This window comes from Pelodiscus sinensis, chromosome 3, assembly GCF_049634645.1.
Source record: "Pelodiscus sinensis isolate JC-2024 chromosome 3, ASM4963464v1, whole genome shotgun sequence".
NCBI classification, from domain to species: Eukaryota; Metazoa; Chordata; order Testudines; family Trionychidae; genus Pelodiscus; species Pelodiscus sinensis.
In genome coordinates, this window is record NC_134713.1 from 69250697 (window position 1) to 69268390 (window position 17694).

The following is a 17694-nucleotide window of genomic DNA, read 5'->3' on the forward strand; positions in this document are numbered from 1 at the left end:
ACAAAATCAACAACACATTAATAAAGCTTTAACTCAATATAATATACTCGAGTATAAGCCAAGTTTTTCAGCACATTTTTTGTGCTGAAAAATGCCCCCCTCGGCTTATACTCGAGTCAGCGTCTCGAGAACTGAGGAAAGTGAGTATGCTGGTCAGGTTCTAAGGCATCCAGATTGTCGTATCTGTCAGGAGGTGTTATTGTTATGGACTGCGCTGTAAATTCATCATCAAAGTATCTCGTGTCAATTTCTGAGGGCTGAAAGCTCTATGTATGTGCGATGAACAGCGCACATACATAGGCTTGTTGGCTGCACAGTGACTGCCAGTGATTGGCTTGTCACTGTGCTGTGGGCAGGGGGCGGGTCCGGAGGCAGAAGCGCAGCTCGGCGCAGGCTGAAGAGAAGAGATAAGGTAAGGGGCCTGAATGGAAAGGATAAAATCCTTATGGAAAGCAGGATCTGCCCAGGGATTGTGGAAATATTTTATCCTCTGTGTCGGGGGAATGGTATATGTGGAGAGGGAGTTGCCATCTGCAAGTTTCCCTCAGCTAAAAACACGAAAACAGCTAGGAAGCCGGGACACCTGAGGAAAAGAGCTATGGGGAGCTGATTGAGCTTGGTTGCTGATTGAGCTAAGGTTGTTGTACTTTTAAAGTTACGGTATTTTTGATACCATATTGTTTTTGTTGACCCCCTTTTCCACTTACAGAGCTAGGTTATTGTTTTTCTTTGAAATAAATATTCATGTAATTTTATTGGTATCTATCTTCATTTTTTACATTTACCAGTAGCTGCCTCATTTCCTACCCTAGGCTTATACTCGAGTCAATATTTTTCCCAGTTCTTTGTGGTAAAATTAGGTGCCTCAGCTTATATTCGGGTCGGCTTATACTCGAGTATATACGGGTAATTGCTTTTTAAAAAAGTATACAATTAAGTCAATATGTTCTAATGATGTGTACCCTCTGGCTATGTCTACACTGTGGGATTTTTTGCACAAGAACAGACATTCTTACACAAAAACTTGCATCTACACTGCATGCGTATTCTTGCACAAGTAAATTTACAGTAAAGGATCAGAAAACAGGACTTCTTGCACCAGAGTTATTCCTCTCTCCATGAGGAATAAGCCCTCTTGTTCAAGAAGGAAGTGTGGACAGGCAACAGGGGGTTCTTGCGCAAGAAAGCCCTATGGCTAAAATGGCCACACTGGCATGGACGCTCATGCGCAAAAGCACATCTCTTGTACAAAAGCACATGGCAGTGTGGACGCACTCTTGCTCAGGCTACATCTACACTGGCATTTTCTACAATGATTTTCTACAAATGCTTTGTTAAAAGCATTTGTGGAAAAGAGCGTCTAGATTGGCATGGACGTTTTGCGCAAAAGCACTTTTTGCGGAAAAGCGTCCGTGCCAATCTAAATGCGGTTTTGCGCAAGAAAGCCCTGATTGCCATTTTTGCCATTGGGGCTTTTTTGCACAAAACAAATCTGAGCTGTCTACACTGGCCCTTTTGCACAAAAGCTTTTGCGCAAAAGGACTTTTGCCCGAACGAGAGCAGCATAGTATTTCCGCAAGAAGCACTGATTTCTTACATGAGATCATCGGTGTTCTTGCAGAAATTCAAGCAGCCAGTGTAGACAGCTGGCAAAAGCACCTGCTTTTGCGGAAAAACTTGCCGGTCTAGACACAGCCTCAGTGTGTGGATGATATACAAAGTAAAAAAGAACCTTATGTGATACTTGCCTTCTTGTATCACCACAGAAAAGTTAAATATTTGGTACAAGGGAGGTGAACCAGTTGGGCTAGGTAAGAACGTTTAACATGAGTCCAGTACAGTGAAATTAAATGTGAAACCACTGCATCCTGTATGATATTAAAAGTTTGATATTTTCCATCCTCAGATCTATTGCAGTAAATTCCTCCAAGAACTGAGTTCCACTCCAGTCCTATCACTCAGGTTCCTTTAGTTGCCATACAGGGAAGCTATCTAAGTTGCTCAGACTCAAGCCTAGGAAGTGGGTACAGAGCATTCCAGGATTATTATCTCATCCATTGTAGATGATTCCATGTGTGTTTCTTCTTACTTTAGCTAGTACAGACATTTTGTTTCCAGCTTTCTGATCCACTTACTTCCCTAATCATATTTTCCAACAAATGAGGCCTCTCCCACATCCAATATTCAATTACTTTCTTTAAATATATTAAATGTCCTTCTTAAGCTATACACCAAATATAGGGTTTGGGTCTGGACTTTGCTCTACTTTGGTTTCTCTTTAATTTAGGGTAATATTTTAGAGTAATCTAGTTCCTGTTAAGTGGTACCAGAATTTCCATTATAAAATTTAATGTTTTTTTTTTTTAAGAAATATACTGGACAGGTGCAAGGCCTGTCATTAAAAATACATATTTGCCGACAGATTCCACAAGGAATAAACTGTTTGACTGTTTAAAGACTATGGGGAAACTGTAGCATCCTAGATGGTAGAATGCTAACTGTTTGCAAATGCTGAATTTTTAATGTTTTAATGATGACTAGTGCTTTTATACATAGGCAATGTTTTGGTACCAGTAAATATACTGTTTGCTTGTAAGGATATTATAACATGTAGGTAGCAGCAACAGTGAAGAAAATTATTTTTATTCAGAGAAAGATTTAGTTAGTATAGACTGCTGATGCTTAGCACCTAAAAAGAGCTGCACCACAGTTAAGTATGAGCATGTTCTTTATTTTGCCTTCCAGTACATTTTGTCATTGTAATAGTGCCATTTAGAGACCCTGCTGCCCTGAATATGCCAATATACAACTATATACTTTTGAGATGAAATTTGCTGTGTGTGGTCTTAGTAGCACAGAATCTCTTTAGAAATTAAATTATAGGAAAGTAAAACAAATCTAATCACTGCCGAAACACATAAATGCATCAATTTCACATGCATTTAGTGCTTGAGGTAAACAGCATTATAAGATCTATCTGTAAGACTGCCAACTTCATTTTTAGGGCTGGCCAGCAAGGCTAGCATCAGACACATAATAGACTTCACTCATTTGGACTCCTGAACCTACCAAGAAAAGCCATTTTGCAGCACCTATGTAGAGTGAAGTGCAGGATGTAACTATATGAGAATGTGGTTGGATTGCATAAATTTTATATATGCAAGTGGTGCTGTTTTGGTATCTAAAATGTTTTCATAGTAATATGAATATAGTGGTTATCATTAATAAATCAGCATTTGACATTACTGCTCTTCACGATTATACTTAGGAAGAGAAGGTATCTGTGATGATTGTGTATGGTAACTATTAATAAATGCTGACTGTTTAATTGCATCTACTACAGCATGTACTGTAATTTGAGGTAATTATTTCTATATAAAAAGAGTATTAATTTTGCAGTTCATGGTGTTTTCTGGTGACGGGAATAAACTGTGATCTCAAAAGGAGAAGGATTTTTTTTTTTACTGTTTTTAACATCTCTCAGTAGTTTGCCATAGGGGAGTTATTTCATCTCTGCATGTGTCTGAGAATTTCATGCAGGGTGGGCTGCTGTGACGGTATTCACAGTTCAAGAGAAAGAGAGGAGGCTAATTTTCGTAGTGAAATGTTGAACTGTCCTACTGTAGAGGTGTGAAATATCTCCCAGACAGTACAGAGGATTGAGTTTCAAGAAGCTTCTCAAAGCAAGAGCTTTATATGGGAGATTAGTACTCATGGTACTAGTAGCACATGAAGATTTTGAGGGAGGAAATATTTTTTTTGTTTGAATATACAATAATATTGCTTAAAATATGATATTTCAAAATAAAGCATATGTATATTTTCAGATTGTTTGCTTTCAAATCCTATGAATTAGAAGTTGACTTCTAATTCACTATATCACAGCCACTGAGCTGTACTCTGGTATTGTGATTTGCCACCTCTTTATCCTGCCTTTTACCCACAAGCAATGAATGTGATCAAAACCCTCATGAGACCCATGCAAAGCATTGTGGAATTTGGAGAAAAAGAAGCAGCACAAGAACATTTTCTAATGTCCTGTTGTGAGCTGAATGCTGCGGGATACTTGAGGCTGCTTTATGTTAAGAATTGAGGTAAAGTATGGTATTGGGTGGACTAAGGTCTTATAGAGTTTCTTGGTCTAGGTGGTCGATGTTGAAACAGACTTCTCTTCCTTCCTCTCCTCCAACTTGTATAGTGTTCGGCTCTGGGATAGCACTGGGTTGTGGAGCTGTCTCGAGAGCTTCTATGTGAAAAAGCAAACATGATCCTGGGATGCATTAACAGGAGTGTTCTAAGCAAGACACGAGAAGTCATTCTTCTGCTCTACTCTGTGCTGATTGGGCCTCAAATGAAGTATTGTGTCCAGTACCACCTTTCAAGAAAGATGTGGAGAAATTGGAGAAGGTACAAAGAAGAGCAACAAGAATGATTAAAGGTCTAGAGAACATGACCTATGAAGGAAGACTGAAAGAATTGGGCTTGTTTAGTTTGGAAAGGAGAAGACTGAAAGGGGACATGATAGTGATAGATTTTCAGGTATCTGAAAGGGTGTCACAAGGAAGAGCGAGAAAAATTGTTCTCCTTGACATCTGAGGATAGGACAAGAAGCAGTAGGCTGAAACTGAAGCAAGGGTGGTTTAGGTTGGACATTAGGAAAAACTTCCTAACTGTCAGGGTGGTTAAACACTGGAAAAAGTTGCCTGGGGAGGTTGTGGAATCTCCATCTCTGGAGATATTTAAGAACAGGTCAGGTAGGCTTCTATCAGGTATGGTCTAGATGGTACTGGGTCCTGCCATGAGGGCAGGGGACTGGACTCGATGACCTCTTGATGTCACTTCCAGTTCTAGTGTTCTATGTAAGCCTTGAATAATTAAATAACTCACCCTGTTCCTTAAATTAGACAAGCTATCAATCCCTGCTTATCCCCAAATAGGATCAACCTCGGAAGTAAAGACAATAAGGAAGTGTATCATGTTGCATAAGACTCCATGTCTAAGAACAGTGAGATCCAAAGCCAGGAGTTCTTCTCAAAAATAGAAAATAAAATGGCTAAATAAGAGTATTGTTAATTGCCTAGGCAAGAATCTCTTATGATTTGCATATGAACAAAATCTCATTCTCTCTCTAAACCTATTTAACCCTTCCTCCTCCAGACAACAAGCATAGTAACACACTGCTTTCCTATAATTGGCAGTCCATTGCACACTGGTAGAGAATAAAGAGATGGGTGGGGAAGCTCTGAGTTATACAGAGTAGCAGTAATTTGCTCTGAGCTTGTAGGTCTTTTTACATATAATCAAAGACTCTATGAAGTATATCCATCAAATATTAGAAGATTGGCAGGGATTGTGTTGGTTTTCATGGTAAATAATTGTGGCCTAATAGGAATTGTATAGTACAAGGAAGAAAGAATGTTGAACGGTATAAACCAGGGCTTAACTTTCAATTATTAAAAGAAATTGCTTAATAAGTGGGGAAATCCAACTAATAATGTGATCTGCCACTGAAATACAATCCTTGAAATGAATCAAATATTAAAAAGCCTCCGATAAAAAAAGGATTGAAGAAAATTGTGATACACCATCTCCATCTACTGGATACAGATGGAAGCAGCAGAGAAACAGAACTGAAATCTGAGCACTCAGTTGAGAAATGTCCAATTACATGTTGACCCCTCCTACGGGGCTCACTGGGGATCCCACAGTTAGCTGAACCCAGGAAGTTGCAGATGCCTGGACTAGCTGTATGGAAAGGACTCTTCCCCATTCCAGGGCTAAGAGGTTAAGAAGTGGCCATATTTTGTTTCAAAGATTGTATGTTCCTTTCTATTCTTTAATAATAGTAACTGTAGAGAATAGTGCTAAGTCAACGTATTAGAGAATTCTCAAGTAACCACATTTTAGATGTTTCAGTCTAAGCAAATTGGCATAACTGAGATTTGAGCCATAACTTCAAGCAATTGCTTTTGATGGTCTAAATTTTTTCCTTTGGGACTAATCCATTCAAACAGCACAGAAAGTAAACATTCAAAAGTTCCTTAAAAACAAGTACATTCTTCTCCTCTGGAGAAAATCTAGGAAGGTGATAAATGGGGACGGTACTAATGAACTGATCATCATAAATAACTATAATAAGAAATGTTTGTGATTTGAATTTCCTTGTTATATCTGCTGAACCTTAACTTTAATCAATCACAGTTGTTTAGAGGACTGCACTGACTTGTTCAGTACATACCTAGGGCATTAATTGTGTCTACACATGATCAAGGACCACTTCAGTTCCCATCCAATTTATTTAATTTTAGTATCCTTCTTGGTCAGATGCTGGACATCCAGACATTACATTCCACCAGCCATGCATGGGGTACTTTTCCATCATAAACCTCAAGACACATATACTATGTCTTCACACACACACACACACACAATGCTTGTGAACATTACCTTGTTGCTTGGTATTACAGAGCAACTGAAAAAAGAGAGGTTAAAGCACAGAGAGTGGCTTCCCTGGGATTCAGTTTGGAGGGTGGCAATGTTAGGGGATTTACACATGCTCAGCACAGAGTAGTCCAACAAACCCCCAAATAAAGAAAATAACCTGATCATGTCTGACTAAACATCCCCTTTTCTGCTCACATATCTGTTGTTCCAAGATTTAGTCCTCAGGGCACGGATGTCACTGGATATTCTATGCTTGGCTCCTGGCTTAATTTGTCCTTCCAGCTCTGCTCTGATCATACAAAGACTGCAACAGGAAAGTTACTGCTTCCAGTTCAAAACCCCACACTCTGTTTTCCTTGGCTCTCCTGACTTCCTTCTAACACTTCCTGCTTCCCTAGTATTCCGGGTTCCTGTAGCTTTGAGTCCAGGAACTATAATTCCCAGGATGTTCTGTGGGAGAGAGAGGAAAAAGAAAAAGGAAAGGAATACTGTGAGCTCAGTGAAAGAGAGAGGGGAATACACTTTATTTTTTCTGTTATCTAGGGGTGTGTCTACACTACAGAGTTTTGTCAGAAAAATGGACATTTTTCCAATAAAACCTGCGTAACATCCACATTGCAGTCATGTTCTTCCACAAGTAAATAGAAAGAACAGAGGGTTTTTTTTCCAGCATTGGTAATCCTCTTTCTACAAGGAAGGAGGCTTTTTCTGAAAGAGCTCTTTCGGAAGAAGGCATGTGTGGACGGGGAGGAGGGGTTTTTTTTTCCAAAAGAAGAGGCCTCCAGGAAATAACACAGGTGCCCTGGTGGACACTCTGTCAAAATTAATCAGGACTCTATAGATCATGTCTCCGGGCCTCTCTTAAAGCTGCAGCCACCCTGGACAAGCCTTGTGGCAGGAAGCCGATCTGAGAGCAGCACTTCACCACATGGCTCTCCTTGCCACAGGCCTTGCCAGCCATGGTGGAGCCTCAAGCCCTCCACGAACCTCCTGGCCCTCACAGGAAGCAGCCCCAGGGGTCCCAGGACCTACCCAGGGGGACCAAGAAGCATGCACCTTCCTGGTCCGGAGTGGAGATCCTGTCCCTCCTCGAGCTGTGGTGCAGGACACCTCGCAGGATCTCTGTTCTAAGCACCGAAATGCTAAAATATTTGAGTGCATGGACAAGTCCCTGGCAGAGCATGGACACTCGACCCTGGACTTTAGAACAGGTCCAGAGTAAGGTGAAAGAGCTCCATCAGGGATATGTCCAGGCCAGAGTGCGCAGCTCGCGCTCATGGGCAGGACCCCACACCTGCCCCTATTTCGACGAACTGAACCAGATCCTGGGAGTGGGGAAATGGCTTTCCCACCCATTGTCATTGACTCTGGCCTTGAGACTCCCATCATTGCCCAGCCAGAGGTGATGGCGGAAGAGGAGCAGGAGGACCAGGCCAGGCAGAGAAGGAGACCCTGTCCCTGGAGCTGGTGCCAGTCAGCCAGGACACCTCTCAGGCCTCGTCGGATGCCGGGGAGGGATCTTCAAATGAGTGCTCTCAGTTTGTCACACACACTGGGTGGAGGAGGTGGGTACACAGGGGGAGAAGTGTGAGTCACTCAGGCAGCTCGGGCTGGACATCGTGCTGCAGTCTGTGCACATGGGACCACTTGCAATGTTAGTGTGTGGCACGCGGATGCAGCAGGCAGCCCCTGAGCGTGGGTGGGATCCTGCTGCCAGGCTCAGGGGAGGCCACACACAGCTGGTGGGGCGCGCTCCCAGCACCTGCCACGGCTGGAAGCAGGCTAGTCACAAGGGTACAGGCATGACACCAGACACACTGAGGAGTGCTGCACACAGCACGTGGCCATGCCTGCATGTGTGAGGCACTACCTGTTCCTGTGGGCAATGCTGCAACCCCCAGGTGTGTGTGTGGACACCAGGGAAGGCCAGGCTACTCGTGGCTCCTCTGTTGCCCATGGGGGGGATCCCACTAGGACCGGACACTTCCCATGACTGCTTGTCCGGGGGCCGGGGAGGGGTTGGAAATCTGGCAGCATGGTCCTCTGGGCACTATGGGGCCCCTGTGAGGCATAACCCACTGTGCAGGCCACACATGGCCTTGCTCTTGGGACATCCCCCTGCTCTACCCCGAGGACTGTTGGTCGGTGCTCACAGAGGAGAGCACGGCTTCAGGGACAGTGTCTGCATGGATGACTGACCGCCTCTTCCTCTTTGTGTTCTCCACAGCTGGACCAGCAGGGATGAGGGACAAATCACGCCACCAGTGCCAGCTGCCACAGCCCGGGGGGACCCGAAGTCTGTTCCAGGGCCCAGGAAGACCTTATGCGCCAGTATGTCAGTGTCCTGCGCAACATGCATCAGACCCTGGTGCAGAAGATGTGTGAGGATGCTGAGTGGTGGAACCATGCATGGGACCAATTCATGCTGCAGTGTGATACCATGTGTGCCATCATGTCATGCATGATGACACAACTGCCTGCTGTCGCTGCTCCTGCCTTCCACCCTCCTGACTTCCCTTATGCCCATTCCCCCTCTGCCTGCCCCCATACGATGCCTCTACCCCCTCCACAGTTGATGCCCATGATCCCTTCCCAGGTGATGTCCATGCCCCCTCCCTCTGTCCCACCTGCTGTCCCTTACCCCTCTCCAGCCCCCCCTCCTGCCCAACTCCTTGTGGTCCCTGGACCCACACAACCCCGATAAGGTCCCTGCACCTGAGGTGGCACATCTATCTGGCCCCAATGCCACTCTGAGCCCTCTTCCCCCTCCAGGTTATGAGGCCCTCTCCCCCTGCCCACCTGTTTGTAATGAAAGATAAATTCAGAGCTCATTTTGTTGGAATCCAAACAGGTGTTTTTATTGAGAGGTCAGGGAAGGGATGAAGGGAGGGGTTGTGGTGGGGAATGGGTATGGCAGCAAGCCAGAAACCCCTGTTGAGGAGGCCCTGGGGAGAGTTACTGGGGTCCTTGAGAAAACCTCTCTTTCAGGGCCTCCCAGATGTGTACCCCAGCCTGATGGGCCTGGTGGATGGCAGCTGTTCTCAGCTGCTTCAACGTTCACCCCTCATGCTTGGCATCTGCCCCCCTCCCCACCCGGAGGAAGGCCTCTCCCTTCCTCTCCACAATGTTGTGGAGGACACAATGTGCTGCGACCACCTCAGGGATGTTATGTTCCCCTATGCTGAAGTGGGTCAGCAAGCACCTGAAAAGTTCCTTGAGGTGGCCGAAGACGCACTCTACCCGAACCCAGGTCTGGTTCAGGCATTAAATTGGTCCCTGGTGGGGTCCAGGTGGCCGGTATAGGGTTTCATAAGCCACAGCATGAGAGGGTAGGCTGCATCCCCCATGAGGCACAGTGGCATCTGTATGTCCCCAACTTCATATTCACGATGGGGGAAGAATGTGCCTGCCTCCAGCTTCCTGCACAGGCTGGAATTACAAGACACGCAGGCATCGTGTGCTCTGCCCGACCACCCAACAAAAATGTCAGTGAATTGTTCACGGTGGCTGACCAGGGCCTGAAGCACCATAGAAAAGTAGCCCTTTCTATTAATGTACAGGGCCACTTGATGCTCCGGTGTGAAGATTGAGATGTGGATCCCATCAATGGCTCCGGCACAGTTTGGGAACCCCAGGGAAGTAAATCTGGCCATGATCAGGTCCATGTCTCCCAGATGGATGACCCTCCACAACAGCAGCGAGTTGATGGCCTTCACCACCTGCAGAAGGAGCTAAACAAATACACAAAACTGAGAATGAGAGGGAGTGCCCTTAGGAGATGCCCATTCCCCTCCCCCTCCCATCCCCTTTCCCCCTCACACATCCCTATGAGGGTGCCCCCCCCCAGCAGCAGGGCTGTGTGAGGGTGGGATGGCACAACCCACCGGGGATGGGGCTTGACACCCTCCCCCACTCCACCCCCCACAACTCCCAACCCTCTTTTCCCTAAGGTCCCACTTTTCCAGGACTTCTTCCCTCCCTCGCAGGGACTGCAGCCCCAGAGTGCCTTATCTCCATAAGGAGGGCCCTGACAGTGGACTTCCCCACGCCAAACTGGTTGCCCATCAACTGGTAGCTGTCGGAGGTGGTGAGCTTCCAGAGGGCTATTGCAACCCATTTCTGCAGGGAGATGGAGGGCGGCAGGTGGGTGTCGTGTCTCTGGAGGCGGGGGCGAGCCAGGTGCATAGCTCCAAAAAGGTGGCCTTCCGCATGCAGAAGTTTTGGAGTCACTGCTGGTCATCCCACCGCTCCATGACCAGCCGGTCCCACCAGTCTGAACTGGCGGAGAGCCTCCAAAAATGCCTCACCACAGTGGGCTGTGGTTGTCAGAGTATAGCTCCCACACCCAGGTCCCCAGAATGAGCTTGGGGTGGAACACAGTCAGGATCAGGAAGGCAGCTGGCACAAATTGCTGCAAAAACTGCAGCATGGCTGTTTGGGGCCATTGCGTGCCCAGGGGCAGCTCCGGCTCCGTGGCTCAAAGGAAAAAGCTGAGGCAACCACAGAAATTGGGCAACCATAGCAGGCACTGTGAGAGCTTTGCTGTCCCTCGAAAAGGTAGGCAAGCATGCAGCAGAAGCAGAGAAATGGCTGTCTGGGGAAGGGGGGGGGGAGCTTTTAAGCACATGTCTCTGCAAGGCTCCGGCACCAGCACTGGGAAGCAACTGGTAATCTAAAGCCTTGGCTGAAGTGCTTCTGGGTGGCCTTTTAATCGAGAGAGCATCCAATCAGTCTGGATACTCTCTTTTGAAAAAGCGCATCACTTTTTCAATGAGCTTTTGTGTGCGGACACTCTCTTTTGGAAGAAGTTTTTTCTTTTTTCAAAAAAGATTCTTCCAAAAGAAGCCTGCAGTGTAGACATAGCCTAGTTCTCCAATCTTTCCTTCGTGTACAAACCAAACTGGCTCTGGGCATAAAAGAAGCACAAAGAAATAGAAATCTATCTTATTCAACTGCCTCATGATACCTGCTGTTACTGTTCCCAGAAAGCAACTGCAGCTTACTGAGAAGATAAATTTAAAGGTGCAAAGTGTATTTTTTCATAGTGCTCCTATTTCTCAGGTGACACATTCCTTTGTAGTTCTGAGTACCCCAGCTACACCACCAACGTAGTTTTATAGGACAAATTGGCCCTTTCTGTGACTAGCATTTCTTACCAGCTGATTCTTGCTCAATTCATTAGACCTTTCCAGCTTGCTTCCACATTTATTACAATGATGCAAGTTCTGCCTTTACCATTTTTGTGCCTATGCAGGATAAGTAATGGAGCAATGGAAGTCTCATTTCAGTAGCTATATTGTTGCTATAGTATCTTGTATTTACATTTTAGAAAAACAGAAAGCCTTACTGCTTCATTGCCTTGGTCCTGCAGGACATTGAATTTCAAGCATCTCCCTCCCTTACAACAAAATGCCCATGCGATCCTTTTCTCCAAGCCCTGTATGAGCATTTTAATCCTATACTTAATGTTGTTGCCTAACACTTCAAGTTCTACTCCCATGTATGCATGCCTCACAAGCCCATGGATCACTACATAGCTGCAGTATGTGAGCTGAATATAACCGGTGAATTTTCCAGTTTCACTGATGAAATGTTTGGAAATCAAGTTTTCATGAAGATTAACAGTTGCCGGATTCATGAATGAATCCACTGCCCCAATTCTAAACCCCTTTGAATTTGAGACACAAATAATTGTCACAGAAGATGCTTGTTGGTGCTATTTTGACTCAGCTAAAAAACAGATGAAAAATCACTATTGAATTCACTTGCAGAGTCCTGACAGACCACAGAAAACCTTGTCTGTCATTCAGCCCTGGTCTACATTAGGGCGTTATTTCAAAATAAGGGGAATTATTTTCAAATAACAAGCAGAATATCCACACTACCAAGCCCATTATTTCGAATTAATGGGCCGGTTATTTCAAAATCATAACTCCTACTTTCCACGAGGAATAGTGCTTATTTTGAAATATTTCTTTTGAAATAGTGATTGTGTGTACTCTCCACTTGAAATAACTAGTCCCCAGAGTCATTCAGAATAATTACTCCCTAGTGCTTCCTGGGGCTCTAAGTCAAGGTAGGATGTACACATTAAGGGAGCCTGCCTTGGACTAATTTTGCGGCTTCACTGTAGTGTGGACACTATTTTGAAATAGTTATTTCAGGAGTTATTATTTTGAAATAAGTTATTTTGAAATAATTTCCTAGTGTAGACATGCTGTAAGGAAGAAGCACTAGCATGTTTATGGACAGTAAGACACTACAGAAATTACCTTTGGTGAAGGAGATTTATCTTAAGATCTGGTCACAAACCTCTTTCAGCTTCACATAGGGTTCTAGCAACTCAAGAGTTGAAAAATGGGCGACTAAATTAAGAGAATTTGATTTCCAGACTGTATTTTCCAGGTGCCAAAATACCATGGTAGGCTGTCCATCTCATCTGTCTATACATTATCATGAGGGTGGAATAGAGAAAGAGGTAGAAGAGACTCTTATTACACAAATATCTGTTATAAATTAAGATGCGATGACAGTCTGAGTGGCTGAAAGCCATTAGAGAAGACAAGGTACTCCAGGACCTAAAGACTTACGTAGTCAACAGTTGGCCTTTAAAGATGATGACACCAGAACACTTGCAGTTATATAAACACATATATCATCTGACCTGTTCCTTGTCAATTAATCTCTTTTGAGAACTGACTATCTTGTACCTACACTTCTGAGAGAATGGCTGATTTACGTGGCACATGAAGAACAACTGAGGATGAGGTTAACCAAACAATGGCGTCTGTGGCCAGAGATGGAAAAGCAGCTTGAGGAAATAAGAATTTCAAGGCTTATGCCAGTAGTGATAAGTCACAGAAAGCCTTCAGCATCCCTCACACCAGTTGACTATCCCAACTATCCATGGGAGGAGTGCTTTCTTGACATAATGGGACCATTTGAATATCAGCCCATTCAGCCAGTGGATTTCTCCCCTAAAGCAAGACAGCCAGCAAAAGCCTGAAAGCCATATTGGCTCTGCTGATGTGGCTTTCGTGGGCTTGGTGATATGCTGTTTGAATATAACAACTGACACTACAGATTTTCTTATGCTCTACCCCATTGAGAACAGTAATATGCAGAGTGTGTCACCTGTGCATTATGAATGGGTTTTTAGGTCAGCTGCAAGGTATGCAGGCAGAGCATCACACGTCACAGATACTTAGCAATGAATTACTATGATGCTATCCACATAACTTCTGTGGGAGCCTTCTGGATAACCTACATAGAAGATGAGTTCTTCCTCCCCTCTGTCTACAATCACTATCATTCAGAGTGTCCAGAAGTTATAGTCACGGAAAAGTAGCCACTGAAATAATGATTAAATTTGTATAATCAGTTTTTGCCTGAGAAGATTTTTTAGGGAATTCGTAACTGACAATGGAAAGCAACTACTCTCTGTTGAAATTCAACACTCTCCGTAACAAGTATGAAGCACAGAACTATTCTTTTATCTCATCTAAAGCAAATGGTTAAGTTAAGAAAATGAACAGACTAGTGAAACATAGTTTGCATCTTACCACTTTACAAGTGAAATTGTGGAAAGAAGCTTTACATGATAGATTATTTGCTTGCAGGACCATTCCACTCTCAACAACAGGAGTATCACTCTTGGAACTGTTAAGAGGCCACAAGGCCTCTACACGACTTCCTGTCTGTCAAGGGTTTACACATTCTTCTTTCTCAACCACCTTCTGATGGAACTATTTGTGAATATGTTAAGAACAAACAGGAGAAATACAGTCAGTACACATATCGTAAGAAAGGTGCTAAACCTCACAAGTTTATTTGTGATGTTGCCATACAGAGTAAAGAAAGGATGTTGAAGAAATTAATATCCTTGCATGTTACAGAAATACAGAGGAGATTCTGCTGTATTAATAACAGAAAGAAATGGAACACCAGTGTTGGCTACAGCTAATAGGCAACTGAGAATTACATTGCACAAGGGATAAGGAATGGTTCAAAATAGCCTGTTATTTCAAATTTGTTGCTGAGTAGATGTGCCAGATTTCAAAATAAGCTATTTTGAAATAGTTTTGAAATAAGATACTCAATTTGCATAGTACAAATTGCATATCTTATTTCAAGTTAAGGGTGCTATGTAGACACATCCTAGGTGATAAACTGCATGGTCCAGAGATAATTTGTTTTTATTATGCACCTTTTGATTACTTTACTTGTCTTCTGCCCTTTAATTCATCTTTACTGGATTATTTCTAAACTTCTTAACCAAAGAGAAACTTCAAATAGACAATTTTAAAATAAACTGCCCCAGGAGTGTTTCCTAAAAATATTAATTTGGTGAAAGATGGGTATTGTTAGTGCCAGGACTCCTGGATGGCTAGATCTTCAAAGGTCATAAATCAGAGTAACTCCACTGACTTCTCTGTCAATGGAACAGGTAAATAATCTATTCTGGAAGCCTCTATAGCACTTAAAAGTTTGAAATCTCCTTTTCAGTGGCATTAAAATTTTATTCATCCCTTGAATATTATAAAGTATTAGATCGTATAGCAACAATATTGTATATGGAAAAGTTATTTAAGCTATTTTAAGTTAAGTCTTTGTGGTTTTATAAAATGCAATACTTAATTGCTTAATTAACATGAATCAGATGATTTTACAGAAAGAAATGCATGCAAATTAGGACATTTTAAAATATTGATTGATTGATTGATTTAAAATATTTTTACCCTGATTCTCTGTTTAAAATATTTGAGAAGGCTTACACATTTTTTAAAAACACAATACCAATATATATATAAAAAATTAAAATACAAGACCCCAGAGGGACATAAAACCCGCTAAAAACATCTTGAGAGGAGGAACACACACACACACAGACTCAAACTCCAATAAAAGCATGAGTAAAAAGGGTGGCTTTAGCCTGTCACTGAAACAATGTTAACATTGGTGCGTGCCATGCAGCTATCCTGAAGAGAATTCCACAGCCTAGGAGCAAAAGCTGAGAAGGCCCTGCTCCACGTAGATGTTAATCTTATCTCCATAATTGGGGGAACATTGTACAGAGCCTCCCCAGCTGACCTCAATCCCCGGGCAGGTTCATATGGGAGAAGACGGTCCTTCAGATACCCCTGTTTAGGGCTTTATAGGTCATAACCAAGACCTTAAACTGTGCCCAGAAACATGCTGGAAGCCAATGCAGCTGCCAGACCACTGGCATAATGTGCCCCGTAAAGCGAGTATTAGTTAAAACTTGAGCAGCTGTATTCTGGACCAGTTGAAGTTTCCAAAGGCTCTTTAGAGGCAGCCCCACATAAAGTGCATTACAGTAATCCAGTCGGGATATAACAAGAGTGTGGATCACTGTTCCCAAGTCATGCTTGTTCAGGAAGGGTTGTAGTTGGCAGATCAGATGAAGCTGCCCAAAAGCACTCCTGGCCACTGAAGAAATTTGTTTGTCAAATATTAAAAAAGGATCCAGGAGGACTCCCAAGCTGCGTACCTGTTCTTTCAGAGGGAGAGTAAACCCTTCAAAATTAGTTTTGTTTCTTTAAAAATATTTTAGTATGAAAATGTTTCCAAAATATATTTTTCTACTGGGTCTGGTATAAAAACATTACTTATATTCATTTCAGATTGACTTGATAACTCACTTGTGATTTTGCCATTTTAGAATGGTGTCATTAAACCAAACTGAGGGTTGTTTTGGATCTAGCCTTTCTCTGACTATTTATGAAGATAGTCTTTGCTAAAATAGTTAGGAACAGGGTAACTTCCATATGCAGTTTTATTATTCCATAAAAATGTAAATAACAAAGAACAAACCAAACCCCTCTCATTTTGCAAAAATAGTAGCCTTTTGACTTTGAAATTGCCACTAATTTTGCAGAACCAGTGTGAGCTGTTAATATTTTGATGCCCATGTAGTGCAACAGCTGTAAAAGCTCTTTGAATGAGAAATGGAAAAAAAGAGCTCCAGATTCAAGTCAAACTTACTGCTTTGTTATCCCAGCACGAGGAAACCTGGATTCCCCACTTGTTTTGCTGTTTTTAAATGTTACAACTCAAATATGCTTACATAAAAGGTTATTGATTGGAAGAATCACTTGCTTTTTTTGCATTAGTTAATCAGGCTGCTGTTTTGAAATCTATCCAGAAACCCACAGTGGAACCCTTTCTAATCCATCTGTTTAAGTCTCAAATGGTTTCACTGCTCCACTCACTTACTAGCACTGTTGGAATGTTAGTGTTTTATGATTAAAGGATATTGTTGTTCTTTTCATCCATCATCCTAGAGTTTGCTATTAATAATACAGCTCTTTTTTCCCCTTTCAGGCTGCTTCCTTAAAAAGCTGGTTAGATTTTCTGTTACTCTTTATCTTGTTTTTCTTCATTCAAATAGGTTAGTTTCAGAAAATTAAATTAGGAGGGGGAGGGGAGGGAAGACATCCTAGCAAGGCTTCCTCAAAAAGGCTTGCTATTTTCAGTGGTTGAAAAATGAACTGGAGAAAGACAAAGGAAAATTAAGCTACGATGGGAGAGCTGGAAAGATAGAATTGTAATAAGAGATGAAATTGTATAGGATATCTGTGACTGTGGAAGTATGTGTAAATTATTACTTCATATTTACAATAATATCAGAGAGAAGGTTTTTTAGCTTTTTTTGTGGCTACTTTATGTTCTGGGGAAATATCTTTTGGTACTGTTTCTATTAAGCTATGTAACAGTAATGAAAAAAGTGCCTACTGTTCTCCTGTAAAATAGTTAACCTATTTCTGCATGTAACTGCCACTCAAATGCATTTCAGATAAAGTAAAAACCCTTTTTGGCTTTAGTACAAAGCTCCATTCTTAGGAAATAATAAAAACTTAACAGGAGAAAATATTGAGTACTTGAATATTTGTTATAGATGGCTAAATGGGGATCTGATAGAAAAACTCCACATAATGGAATTTATAAATAAAGTTGATATGAAAGGTCTGGGTTAAGCCTTGGTCTTAGGGGACAACTGTCATCTTAGAATGTTCATCTGTAGGACAGGATACCGGTAAAGCAAAGCCCTGAGAACATGCTAGGACACTTCATATTCAATCCACAGCCTTATAAAGAGATGAAAAATGAGCCACGTCCAAAACTCTTACCTCAGCACCCAGTGGCAAAAATAAAATGTAGGCTTGGGATGGGTCTTTTTGAAGCTGATGTTTTAAAAAAAACAACCCTCTGTAACAGGCCTCTGGTGGT

At 42.7% G+C, this 17694-nt stretch overlaps 1 long non-coding RNA gene across 1 annotated transcript in view; it reads left to right on the forward strand.

Moving 5' to 3' along the window:
- Positions 1–17423, forward strand: part of LOC102447490 (uncharacterized) — a 310387-nt gene extending 292964 nt beyond the window's left edge. Inside the window, exon 4 of the long non-coding RNA XR_331701.4 lies at positions 8672–17423. This is a non-coding gene — a long non-coding RNA (uncharacterized LOC102447490). The remainder of the gene's footprint in view (positions 1–8671) is intronic.
- Positions 17424–17694: the final 271 nt, after the last annotated feature.